Genomic DNA, 14,220 nt, shown 5'->3' with positions numbered 1-14,220 from the left:
GCTCGGAACTCCCAGAGGTGCACTAGATGGAGGAGAGAAAAACAAGTGCTGATGAGAGGGGCTGGCTTTATTTCCCTTATAACGTGTCACACGTACTTCCCTTGAATGGCAACCTCAGTGCAAAACTAAATAAATAAATAAAAGGGAAACTCAACAGCTGGCACCAGAGCGTTTCTTAGAACTCTGCACGCAGTGTTGACATGGACTTGGGAATGGTACAAACAGGAATAGACCAGAGGAGAGGCATGGAAGGAATCAACTGGGTTCTTCAGAGAAGAGTAACTGTCAAGAAAGTCCCAGGGATCAGGATCAGGGCCAAACGTCATCTAAGAACAGGAGTACACAGCATGCCTGATAATATTGCGTGTGCTGCTGCCTGCAGATGCCTTTCATTATTATGAAACCTTGGTTGGTCTGAAACCTGTTGGGTGTATCCATGGAGTGGAGCAGGGCAGAGGCAATATGTGGCAAGAGCTGTTGGTACCACGAACCACCCCATCACCCACAGCCACGGAAGCCACATTTCAGAGCTGGTGGTCCTGAGCTCTGGCCCAAACTATGACCCACAAGAGGCAGATAGAAAGCTTGGATAGGTGGTATAGACTTCCTTTTGCACTTGGCATACATTCGTATCAGCTTAATTCCAATTTGGGAGGTCGTAGGGACCCCCCTTATAGCTGCCTTGCACATAAGAGAATGGCTTACAGTGGCTTGATTGGAACAGGGTTGTGGACATTGCTCTCTGTGAGAAATCATAGTGCTTCAGGCCTTGACTGGTTTCATCTTCTTAAAGTAAGAGTAATAGCGACCAGTGGTCAATGCCTTAAACTCAGCACCATTCCTGATATTTGTCCTCAAATGCAGTCATAGAAAATGGCACAAATGCTCTAATCATAGGCACTGGTTTGAGTCCAGCATGCTGGCTGCTCAGTGGCCAAATCTGTATGTGGATCTGTCCATGTGTTGTCTTGGCCAACACAGCTTAAGAAGAAATGGATTCTTATAAAGAAGCTCTAAGAATGTCCTCCTCCTCTTCCTCCTCTTTCCTTTTTCTTTTGGTACCAGGGATTGAACCCAGGGGTACCCTGTCCCCGAGTCACATCCCCAGCTCTTTTTTTTTTTAAATTTTGAGATAAAGTCTCCCTAAGTTGCTTAGGGCCTTGCTAAGGCTGGCTTTGAACTTGTAATCCTCTTGCCTCAGCCTCCCAAGCTACTGGGGTTACAGGTCTGCACCACCACACCCAGCTGTCAGTATGTTCTCTATAATCCTGGTTGAAATCATGGAGCTAGTCTGAGAGAATTGCAATGCCTAGCTTTTGGTGTCCTTCTTAAAATGACGAAATAGGTGATTCAAGAGACTGGTCTCTTGTGTCCTTTGAGCTCTCTATTCAGTGCCCACAGGACACCCCCTGAGGCTGCTGGCTGTCCTGAGCGCCACCAGCCCATTGCACAATGTGCCTCCCCAAGAAAGCCTCATTCTTCCTCTGCTGCTTTGGTCTCTGGGACCTGAATGAGACGGTTCTTCCTCTGGAGAGAGAGAGAGCTGGCCAGACAGTTACCTCGAAGATGCCTTCCATTTTCAAAGCACATCAGGGTACTGACATGGGAAGGGGGTTTAGAAGTTCTTTTTGGAAGATGACTCTTAATGGACGTTATAATTTTGGAGCATTTTCAAGTTCATGGGAAAACTGAGAGCAAGGATTTTCATACCACTTGACCCAATGCACGGCTCCCTTCCCCCATTAGCAGCCTTCCTGAACACTGTTGCAGTTGACCTGTGCCGTCTCATTACCATCATCCGAGCTACAGTCGACACTAGCCTTCACTCTTCATAGGAGGGTTTTAAGATAATAAAAAAAGCTAGCTTTGATCTCAAGGACTGATGAGTGGAGGTCAGTGGGTTCGTAAGTACCAGCTCAAAATGACTGCCCGCAGCACGGACATGCCATCCACGGAGCCTCGCCTGGGTCCTCACCGAGCCTCACCTGGATGCTCCCAACAGGCTCAGTGGTTGCTGTCACTGTCTCTGCTGGGGAAGCTTGGCTCTCTGTGCCTGTCTCTCAGTGCTGACACAGTACGGCACATGGTGCTCCTCAGTACTGGGGGAGGGAAAGAGGAGGAAGGACAGAGGCAGGGAGGGGGAGGGAGCCCGTGGGGCCAGTCCTGGAAATCCCACTGCACTCACCTATGGAAGCAGCGCCTGGGGCGTGACCCGCCTGTGGCTGGTTCAAAGTGCAGGGCCACCTGTGGAAGAGCTACCCTCTGTCTCCTCAGGCCTCATGGTTGTCTGGTCATAAAGCCTGGGATGGTCCTGGTCCCGTTGCCCCGTCTTTGACTTGGAAGCTATATGTATGGTTCTGCTTGGTTATTGTTTTGAACTTGGTGACACCATTACACCATTTTTCAACAAAACTTGAAGAACAATTACATAAAAATCATTACTTAAGAAAGAAAAAAAATTAATCATGAAGTTTAAAATAAATTTCTGGAGAGGCAGAAATGCCAACATATAGAAAATGATGGTAGTTGAAATAGTCATGTATCTTAAGTACTAACGAGGCAGCCTTCACTGCTTTAGGTTCTTCACTCATTATTGCCACCAGCCTTGGGCTAGGGGTTTCCACAGTACCAGAGAGGTTATCTAATCTGCCCAAGGTCAAGTGGGAATCCAGGACAGGCCTGGATCTGAGCCAGGCAGCCTGACTCGCAGTCCCTGTGCCATCCCTTCCTGTGGGTGTCCTCCCCTGTGCCCTGCCACACTGCCTTCCCCTCTGCCATGGACACCATGCTCCACCCCATCACACCTGGCCACCACCCCACGCTTCTGCACCATCTCTCACCTGGTCTGAGCACCCAGTCAGGGTTCCATTTCCCAGTCCAGCTCATCTCTGGCTGCCTCCACGTAGTGCCAGTGTCCCTCCTCAGAGCAGACAGCAGGGCGTCCCCTAATGGTCAATTTCAGGGCTGTGGAAAGGGAGCTCTCACAAGCTATGGGTGCAGAGCATTCCTGCCCTCTCTGCTCGGCTGCAGCCCTGAGAGATCTGGGCCATGTTCTCCAAAGCCCCTCCCATTCTTCAGACAGTTGCTGTGGAGTCGGGGGCCATCAAGCAGCTGTGGGAGCACAGGTTAATTAATGTCTGGGGGCAGAGTCCCAGTGGGCAAGAGGCTGGCCCCAGAGGCTGTTGCCTAACAGCAGACAATGATGTCATCACACGGCTCCCTTCCTGATGCGCCTTCTCAAGTCTGTCCCCATTTCCCGCAGGGACACAGCCCCAGTGCAATGTGGCTCGTGCTGGCCAGGCTCCACTCCCTCCTGTGAACCTCAAGTTGGCCATCTCAGTGCGCTTTCCACAGAGAATGATCTGATGCCCTCAGGGAAGACCCCTTTTCTAGGGTGGTCACCGACTTGGTAGGAGCGGCTGCATAAACCAGATCCTTGGCTGGAATGGAGTGAAGCTCACTCCAGGTCAGCTCTGTCAAGGAGGAGTAATCAGACAGGCTTTGGGGATAGCAGAGAGCAAATGTCCCGAAGGGAAATCCCTTCCCACTAGTTCTGGTTTCCCTCTTCAACATCACCCTGATGTGGCTCACAGTCAGGGTGAGAAATGGAGAAGTGTGGGGACAAGTGGCCCAGGTGAGATGGGGTAGGAGGGAGGCATGCAGGGCAAGAGTGAAGCCTGAGGAGAGGAGGGGGCACAGCAGCTGTGACATCACAGGTAAAAGATGGCACAGGAACTCTGAGTCAGGCTGCCTGGCTCAGATCCAGGCCCTGTCCTGGTTATTCATTCCATCTTGGGCAGGCTAGGTGGCCCCTTTACTCCAGTCCCTCATCTGCAAAGCAGTACACAGTGCGCTGCTTGGTGGTGAGTGCACAAAACCCCAAATAGCAATCTTCTAGCCCTTCAGTGTTAACTGCAGGGGCCTCAGTGTCAACACCTGGCTTGTAGGTGGACCATTGTTCCTATCTAGAAATATTTTTTAAATGTAGAAATCATTTACTTTTTCCCACTTGCATTTTGATAGAAGACTGTAACTCTGGCATCACCTGGTTGAAGAAGAGAACCAGGCAGTGCAAACCTAAGCCATGCATGTCCAGTGAGATAGACTAGATAGACCCTGGCATGTGTGGGCCTGGCCCAGGGCCCCCTCCACCCAGACTCTGAGGCCACCCTGTCAGGATGCTGTGAGGAGGTGGAGGACCACTGTGCCTCAGGTGGCTGTCACAGGTGATGAGACCCAGGTGCAAGACAGAGTGGCACAGGCAGCACTTAGAGAGGAGTGCTTGGGGCCATGGCCTGGGGTTCCCGGGAGTGGCGGGTCCTGAAGGTCCTGAGCCATCCCTCCCTCGCTGCCTCTGCTCTCCTTTCTTTTTCCTTTCAGTGCTGTCTTCTGATCCTGACCCCATGGCTTACGTGTTAGAGCAAGACCTTCGGGCTTCTGCCAGGCTGGTTGGGGGACAGACGAGTGGCCAGAGCTCTAGGTGCCCTTATGCAGGTGCGGGGTCCTGGGAGAACCCGGATGAAAGCCTGTCAGTGGTCAGTCACGTTGAGCCACTCACTTGAGAACTGTCAGTCTGACACCAGGCAGCACAGGAGATCAAAAGTCTCTTTTAGCAAATGTGCAGGGCTTCCAGAGGCCTCTGGCTGCATCATGTGTGCTCTGAAAGCTCTGAAAGCCATGTGATCCAGAGGCAGTCACCTCCTCGCTCCCCCAGGGAGCTCTCCTCCATCCCCCAGGGAGCTGACACCTTGGGGTCCTGGAGACCAAGGAGCAGAGCAGGAGTGAAGCTCTGCCAGGCTGGAGCATTGTGCAGGGGCTGAGGACACCCAGGATACCTGGTGGCATCAGGATCTGTCCTGTGGAAAATGAATAGAGCAGAAAGGACACCAGAGAGCAACTCCTGGAACCACCTATTTCATTGTTCTAGGTTTGGGAGGAGGTTCAAACTCAGACACTCGGTGAGCCCTGGAGAGCTCCGTAGCTGTGACCAGGGCTGGGAGATACTGTGACCAACTCGGCACTCATTAGATGGTTCTGTGTGCCCAGGAAGGGGGTCTGGGTGGCCAGTGTCACCCGGATTGCTCAACTACACCTTTTACTTATTCATCTGGACTTGTAGATATAAAGTAGCTCCTGGGTTTCAGACTCACATATTTTCATAGATCCAGGAGTATTAAGTGTTAAGGAAAGTGAAGAGTTAGAAGCTGGGACAGCAGTCGGGTGGCAGAGGCTGTACTTCACTGGAGTGTGTGACACACCCTCACATGCAGCCAGGACACACTGAGACATGGTGGCTGGTGCTGTGTCAGCTCAGCAGCCCTTGGCCTGGGGCTGAAGCCCGAACAGCTTCTGCCAGCAGAGGGTCCACTGGGCATCTTCCTCCTGACTCAATTCATTTATTTAATATATCTGACATTTAAAGTGTTTTGTTTTTAATTAACATGAAGTAGCTGAACATGCTTACGGGACACTGTGATGATGGCATTTCCATCTCTTTGTCATTTCATTATGTTTGTGGCCTTTGGGTGCCTCTCTTTCAGCTCTTCCTAAGAAACAGAACAGGGTGTTGTGGAGTACAGTCGCCCACGGTGCTGAGGAACACTGGAACTTGCTTTCCTATTGAACTTCATAGATTCTGTTGAGGTGTGAAGTAATTACTGTGGGAGATTATCCGTCCCTCCACGGCTCATGCATCCTAGGCCATGGTCTGCTGATCTGTGGAGCCAGAAAAATCCACTATCCATATTGGGTGGTGCTGGGGATCCTGGCCATCCTGTGCACAGTCTCTTCCACCTGAGAGCCAAGCAGGCAGGTGGACAGCTCCACCATGCTGGATGGATGCTCGCGGTACATCATCCCCTTTGGACTTGTCATGGCCTTTTACGCCCTCCCCTTCTTCTCAGCTCTTCATGTGAATCCCTCCAAGCAGGAACCTTGGCTGCCTGCTCCTTCCATCTCCCCTATGACTGGGTTAACCAGTGGGTGACAGCTGCTTCCTCCTGTGCCCCTCAGTATTTTGCTGTGTGTCCTCATCCAAGCAAACCTGCTGCCTCCATCTGCAGCCTGGGAAACAAGGATGTGGTAAGGGACCTGTTAAAGTTCTGGGTGAACATCCAGTCTCTAAAAACACCACAAAGACGTCTGTGTGAAAAACAGCTGTGTGGAGGGCCAACAGCAGACCCCGGGAGCATGCACACCTCATTTCCCAGCACAGTTAGGGACTTTGCTCCATTCTTGGGGAAAAAGCCTAGGTTCAATTTATTTTTATTTTTTATTTGTTTTAATTAGTTATACATGACAATAGAATGCATTTTGACATATCATACATAAATGTAGTAGTGTAACTTCCCATTCTTCTGGTTGTATATGATATAGGATTACACAGGTCATGTAATCCTATAAGCACACAGGGTCATAATGTCTGATTCATTCTATTGTCCTCCCTATCCTCCACCCCTCCCCTCCCTGTACTTCCCTCTGTCTAATCCAAATTTACCTTTATTCTTCCCTAGCCATCCCCCCCTTATCGTGAACTAGCATCTGCATATCACATCTGCATAGAAAAAGCATTCAAAGCCTGTTTAATTTAATTTCCAATATTATTCATCAAGAAGTTTAGGGATTTTTTAGTAATTAATTTGAGATTGTTTCAAGCTGACTAAACAACTGAGGTTCCCTCTCTTTTTTTCCCCCCAGAAAAGCAGAGAGAAATCTACTTTTAAATAATATTCAATTACAAAAGTCACTAAAAAACCTATTGGAAAAGTATCTGAACTTCTGAAAATTAAGCTAAACAATCCCTTTTAACACAAGAAATCACAGTATTTTATTATATAATGTCTAGAATGAACCAAAGTCTTGGTAACCTTGTCTATTTGAACAGCAGCAAAGGAAGAATAAGAGGCCCCACAGACAAAACGGATGCAGGCAACTCAAGCCCCAGTGAACAGTGATGTCAGTCACTGACGCATCCTTACTTATTCACATCCCATCCAACAGGCTTGGAAGACATTACATCTGACAGCGACAGAAAGAAGAAAATCATTATGGGAAGAGCTGGAAACATAAGAAGGACATAACAATCCAGGATCATATATTATAGAAACAGCTTCACAAGTCTCAACAAATTGAATGCATCTCTACAACAATGAGGTTCTCTCTCTCTTTTTTGATATTTATTTAGTTATAGGTGTACACAGTATCTTTATTTTATTTTCATGTGGTGCTGAGGATCGAACCCAGTGCCTCTTGCATGCTAGGGGGGAGCGCTTTACCTCTGAGCCCCAGCCCCAGCCCCTGAGGTTCTCTTTTAAACCAGCTGATAAATGTAGACAAAGTTCCGGTCCTCTGTCTTCATACCTGCTTCGGACACTTCTTAGTTCCTTTGAGGCTCACTTCTGTCCTGAATTATTAGTGGCTCAGGTATGCTAATAGTCACTGTTGGAAATCCAGCCTCCTGGGGAAGACAGTGTGTCTTGTCCTGTCAGGGGCAATGATGATACAATATATTTTCCCTCTTGATTGTTCTGGCTGTCCCAGTAGCTGGCTCTATTCTCCCTTCCTCCTTGGGTGGAAACTTTCTAGTAATTCTGGCAGCAGCTCCTGTGTGGGGCAGGAGGACTCTGACCAGCACGCCCAGTCTCCAGTGATAGCAATCTGATGTGAGCTGGCAGGTGCACTGGCTTCTCTCTGGATTCTCCATCCTCTTGGCTCTAGCTTCCTCCTCCTGCAACAAGTGCAATTGGAACTGAAGGCAGAGAGCGGGAGAGTGGGGCTGGAAAGGCTTGCTGCCTGTCTAGAGGAGTGTCTTTCTGGCCATAGCAACTATTTTGCAGCCTCTGGGGCCACTGCTTACTGAGAGCTAAGTCCTCTCATGGGATACTTGAGTTCTTAAGACCCTTGAGGTCCTCATGGAGGCAGAGGCAGAGGCAGAAGAGACTGGTGTCCTGGTTGTCAGTCAAGGTAAAGCAAGCATAAGTCTCAACACAGAAGGAAGCAGTCTGGAGAAAAATGGAGGCCCTTAGGAGGTTGAGCATTTGAGCGTCAGAGGGGGGCTTACTGGGGTCCTCAGGAGGAGACCCACAACTGCGTGTGCAGACTCAGATCTCCTCCTAAGACCAGCCAGGAGGGGTCCTCCACTGCCCAAAGCATAGAACCCAGCCATCCACTGCCAAGAGCCAGGCTTGTGTGGTGCAACCAGGCCAGCTTGCTGCCCTGACTTGGTGGCATAAATCTTGCTGGAGTTGTGAGTTCCAACATTAGGTCCCTAATCAAGATTCTCTGATTGGAAAAAAAATATTTTCTTTGATAAAAGCCATGGTTGAGAGGTGTTAGTTCACATCAATCACTATAAAACTTTTACAACTAACATATCACACTTTTGTTGACAATAAGCAATTGTGCCCACAGAAAAGGTGAACGGGCATTCAGTTTGTGTAAAACACCCATAAGGCCATTAAAGACTAAAAAGCACTTGAACCTCTTTTGGTGCACAGGAAGTTTACAAAACAGCACTCTTGTGCCTGGTTGGTAGAAATGTGCAGTGTTGTGACTTCTTTGGAATGACATCTATTAAAATTAAAACTGTCTGCTCTCTCAGGAATTCTACTTCTTGGAACATTCCCATAGAAATAGAAATGCCAGTGCACAAGGATGTATATACATGGGTATTTTTAAAATAATTTATTCAAAGAGTAAGAGTAACTGGAGTAATAACAGATACAGTGTGGTATATCCAAATAATGTCATGGGATATTGGGAAGTCGTTATAAAGAATTAAAGCTATACCAGATACTCAGAAGGATCTCTGAGCTCACAAAGAGTGAGCAAGAAAATAAAATTCAATGGAAATGTAGCAATAAAAGCCCATTAAAAAACAGTGACACAATATCTATTGTATATTTATATGTTTGTATGTGAATATACACCTGCTGATGATTTGATTATGGAAGGTCACCAGGTTGCTTCCATAGTCTGTTGGGAATTTGAAGCCTTATCTAGGAAAGAGAAGCAAGAGGGTGCCGCAGTCCGGCTGCAGCAAACTAACTGGGGGGGGAGCGGTGAGGAAAAACTTGTGTACATTGATACAGCAGGAATGGGAGCCGTTAATTGTAGGACAGGAGCGGTATTTATACATTCCATACAGCTTATCTTAATTAGCATAAACTAGATACATCAGTCAACCAATAAGAAATCTCCACACTTAATGGCTCACTGGCGTTACTTCACAAACCACTCCCTCTGGCATTTTGCCAGGTGCCATCCAGACTTGTTTACAGACTCTAACAAGAGGGAAAGAAAGCATGTCCAAGATTGCAAAACTATTAGGGCGCGTGTTGTCCCACCTGTTGTGTAAAGTGTGTGTTCATGAATTAGATGCATGAAAGAATGTGGGGTGTGTTATCCTGGAACTGTGGCTGGGGGACAAGATTCCAGGTGTTCTTTTTCAGTGTATTTCTACATTGTCTACCATGATTTGAAAAGAACCTCCATTATTTTTAAGTTTGCGAAAACATATTTTATGTTTTTAAAGTATTCATCTTATAAAAATAAAATGAAAACACGTGAAAAAGAAAAGCGGGGTTATCTTAGCTACTCAAGATGTAGGGTTAATTTAGTTTTGTTTTCTGGGGTCCACCCAGTGCTGGGGTCCACCCCAGCCTCGCACAGGCTCAGCATGCATTTTATCACTGAGCTACTTCTCCAGGTCAAGTTGTCGTTCTTTCAAGGCAACATGTTGTCAGGGATAAAGTCTTCTACGCATCACAATTTTCACCAGAAGTATGTGAGGGTACGCAGACCAGATGGGATTTCAATTGAGCCTGAATCCTAGGGTGATGTGGTTGGTAGATAAGGAAGGTGGCATGTGTTGTCACCTGTGACAGTTCCCATGATGGCCTCTGAGAGTCCCCACTCTCCAGGTGATGGTCTGTGACCATCTTTCCTGAAGTCTTCTGAGAACAGTGATTGAAAGGCTGTGGGACATCAAAGTCTGTCTCTGTATGGGCACCTGTGGGCTCACTGTGGGAGTCACTGCAGGCCAGGGCAGCACTGTGGGGCAAGGCCTGNCATCTATTAAAATTAAAACTGTCTGTCCTCTCAGGAATTCTACTTCTTGGAACATTCCCATAGAAATAGAAATGCCAGTGCACAAGGATGTATATACATGGGTATTTTTAGAATCATTTATTCAAAGAGTAAGAGTAACTGGGGTAATAACAGATACAGTGTGGTATATCCAAATAATGTCATGGGATATTGGGAAGTCATTATAAAGAATTAAAGCTATACCAGATACTCAGAAGGATCTCTGAGCTCACAAAGAGTGAGCAAGAAAATAAAATTCAATGGAAATGTAGCAATAAAAGCCCATTAAAAAACAGTGACACAATATCTATTGTATATTTATATGTTTGTATGTGAATATACACCTGCTGATGATTTGATTATGGAAGGTCACCAGGTTGCTTCCATAGTCTGTTGGGAATTTGAAGCTTTATCTAGGGAAGAGAAGCAAGAGGGGAAGAAAGCATGTCAATGATTGCAAAACTATTAGGGCACGTGTTGTCCCACCTGTTGTGTAAAGTGTGTGTGTGTTCATGAATAAGATGCATGAAAGAATGTGGGGTGTGTTATCCTGGAACTGTGGCTGGGTGACAAGATTCCAGGTGTTCTTTTTCAGTGTATTTCTACGTCGTCTACCATGATTTGAAAAGAACCTCCATTATTTTTAAGTTTGCGAAAACATATTTTATGTTTTTTAAAGTGTTCATCTTATAAAAATAAAATGAAAACACGTGAAAAAGAAAAGCGGGATTATCTTAGCTACTCAAGATGTAGGGTTAATTTAGTTTTGTTTTCTGGGGTCCACCCAGTGCTGGGGTCCACCCCGGCCTCGCACAGCACAGGCTAAGCATGCACTTTATCACTGAGTTACTTCTCCAGGTCAAGTTGTCGTTCTTTCAAGGCAACACGTTGTCAGGGATAAAGTCTTCTACGCATCACAATTTTCAACAGAAGTATGTGAGGGTATGCAGACCAGATGGGATTTCAATTGAGCCTGAGTCCTAGGGTGATGTGGTTGGTAGATAAGGAAGGTGGCACGTGTTGTCACCTGTGACAGTTCCCACGATGGCCTCTGAGGGTCCCCACTCTCCAGGTGATGGTGTGTGACCATCTTTCCTGAAGTCTTCTGAGAACAGTGATTGAAAGGCTGGGGGACATCAAAGTCTGTCTCTGTGTGGGCACCTGTGGGATCACTGTGGGAGTCACTGCAGGCCAGAGCAGCACTCAGAGGCAAGGCGTAAGTGCCCGGAGGGTCCTCCCAGGCTTGACAGGAGAGCAGTTGCTACGACAGCTGGACTTCAGTCCCTCACCAGAGCTGCCCCTCTGAACTGCTCCCAGATTTAGGGCCATAGCACCTTGGAGGTGGCTGAAGCCTGCTGTTTTCAGGTGTCTGGGAAGGATTGATGTGGTGTGGGGCTGTGTGGGGCAGGGCGGGGGATCTTCAATGCATTTCATGGTGAAGGGGAAAATAATTTCCAGTGTTTCAGAAGAAAGGCCACCTGTCTGGCCATTCCAGTGGTGAGGGTTTGCTAAGTTGAATTGGACTACTTTTACATTTAAGAGCAAAACACCATGTCATTTTAAAATTGTTAAAATACAACTCTTTTTAGAACACTATGACTGTGATGATCATATGCTGATGTCAACAATAATAAGTTGAAAGGCATCTTCCAAGACCAGTTGTGATTTTAGAACTTCAGATTTTATTATTGCTAATTTTGTTTAGAGACTATATCATTATATCAAAGTTTACCATAAGCCTCAGAATTCTCACTGAAGATGATTACAAAATCCTAAAGTTAAGGCCTTTAATTATATAGATAAATATAAATATTAATAAAACAATGAAAATGAAAAATGGTAAAATCTGGTAGACAAGAAGAAAAAAGACTAAGTTCTATTAAAGAATTTCCTGAATTCACTCAGATTTTTCTATTTACATATGGCTACATCAGAAGGAAAAGGAATACAAGTGCATAAATAATTTGTAACAACAATAATGTAAGTGGACCACAAGAGCTAGGGAAAGGGGGGATTCTCTGGGGCGGTGTCATGGAACAAGAGGCCTTCGGGTTTCAGGCAGGGGAGGTTGAGGAGGAGCTTTGGGAGTGACGGGTGACAGGGAGTGGACGCAGAGGGGACAGTTTACATTAGAAGCACCAGTGCTTCCTTTGTGACCCAGTGCATTAAAGCTAAAAAAGGAGCCAGAGCCCTTACTTGTCTCTGGGCCATCACTGCCAGAATCCAGGAAGTTTCTCCCCAGCTGGTCAGTAGTGGTCAGGGAGGCTGTGTTCTGCTGAAGCCACCACTGTGGGACTGAGAACAGCCCCACCCCCAGGAATAGATTCCTCAGGAATCCTGGTGCCCTTTCTCCCTCCCTCCCTGTCACAAAGTCATTTCCTCAGGATGTGAGGTGAAGGTGGCTCCTCTGAAAGTTGAGGCTAGAACACTCTTGAGAGCAGCTGCAGCCCCTCCCCAGGCACTTCCTCAGGGCGCCCACCACCTCCTTGTTCCTCAGGCTGTAGATGAGGGGGTTGAGCGTGGGGGTCACTATGGTGCCCAGCACAGCTCCTATCTGGTCTTGCTCCAGCGTGTGGGCAGAGCTGGGTGTCATGTAGATGAAGATGGCCTGGCCAAAGTAGAGACTCACCACTGTCAGGTGGGAGGAGCAGGTGGCCAGGGCTTTGTTCCTGCCCTTCCGAGAGTTCATCCTGAGGACGGTGAGGAAGATGACAGTGTAGGAGGCCAGGATGAGAAGAAATGGGACCAGCAGAAACACAATGGTTGACACAAATTTCACCATCTCATAGACGGACGTGTCCACACAAGACATCCTCAGAATGGCGGGCATCTCACAGAAGTAATGGTCGATCTCCCTGGAGCCACAGATGGGGGAAGTGCATGGGGTAGACGGTGTGCACAAGCGCTGCAAGAGCTCCTCCAGCCCAGGCCGAGACAGCCATCTGCAAACAGACCTTGGGGCTCATGAGGACTGTGTACCTCAGGGGGTTACAGACAGCCACGTATCGGTCATAGGCCATGAGGGTCAGCAGGATGCACTCAGCAAGGCCCAGGGTGAAGGAAGGCAAACATCTGGGCAGCACAGGCCAGGAAGGAAATGCTCCTCTTCCCTGAGAAATGGTTGGCTAGCATCTTGGGCACTGTGCTGGAGATGTAAGCTAGGTCAATGACAGACAGCTGGCTGAGTAGGAAGTACATGGGGGCGTGCAGACGGGGGTCCAGCCAGATGAGGAGGAGCAGCGTGGAGTTTCCAGCAAAGGCCATGGTGTATAAGAGGAGAATGATAAGGACCAGGAGGCTGGGATGCCCGAATCTGGGGAAGAGCCCAAGCAGCACGAAATCCGTCGAGGTTTCGTTCTCCTCCATGTTTTCATTCAAGTGTTCAAATTTGGATTGAAAATCTACAGGGGCAAAATAATACCACAGGGCTTGTGGTGTTTTGTTGACATAATCGTTGTCTCTTGGTCAGCACCTCTTCTTCATTTGCTGCTCACCAGGACTTTAAAACTCTGCATCCTAATAAAGAGACATTTAAATAATTCCATCAAACAACGCCATTACCTGGAAATTAGCAAAGTCATGTCCTGTAGTTACTTTGAACTTGGATATATGACGACGTTAGTCCCTTTGTCTGATAACAATCTCCCAGCCCATCATTCTTCCCTGTATTTTGAAGCCTCGATGTCTTTTGGGCTCTTGGCCTTCTCTCCTGGTGGGGGTTCTGTTTCTAAGCGTCCTGTGTATCCACCTCGACCCAGAGGCCTTCCCTGTGGCCCTTTATTACACAACAATACTCAAAAATTTCAGTTGTCAACCAAATTAACTAGAGCTGTTTATTCTGCTTTACTTGTGATGATCCATAATTTGTATTACATTCAGGTTTTTCCATTTTATTCTAAGTAAAAATAATTTTAAACTGTATCTTTGTATTAAATAAAATAATCTCCTATTTAAGCGAGTGGTCTTTTATTGCTGGGTCTGTAGTTCTTCAATTACTGTTCATTGGCCATAGAGTAACATAAAATTTCTTAAAATATTTTAAGGTGTCATATAAAGTCCCATAAATAATTTTTAAGATCCCATGTTTGCAAGGGTGCTGTCTAAAGGCCAATAGATAACACCTGACTCTTTCCC

The 14,220-nt window shown here is 47.1% G+C and overlaps 1 pseudogene; it reads right to left on the bottom strand.

The window, feature by feature from the left end:
• Window positions 1–12,466: 12,466 nt before the first annotated feature.
• LOC107160696 lies at window positions 12,467–13,452 on the bottom strand (annotated as a pseudogene).
• Window positions 13,453–14,220: the final 768 nt, after the last annotated feature.

Source organism: Marmota marmota, unplaced genomic scaffold (assembly GCF_001458135.2).
Source record: "Marmota marmota marmota unplaced genomic scaffold, marMar, whole genome shotgun sequence".
Classification (NCBI taxonomy): domain Eukaryota; kingdom Metazoa; phylum Chordata; class Mammalia; order Rodentia; family Sciuridae; genus Marmota; species Marmota marmota.
Note: the sequence above shows the minus strand (reverse complement) of the source record. Positions and strands in the feature narration are given on the sequence as shown.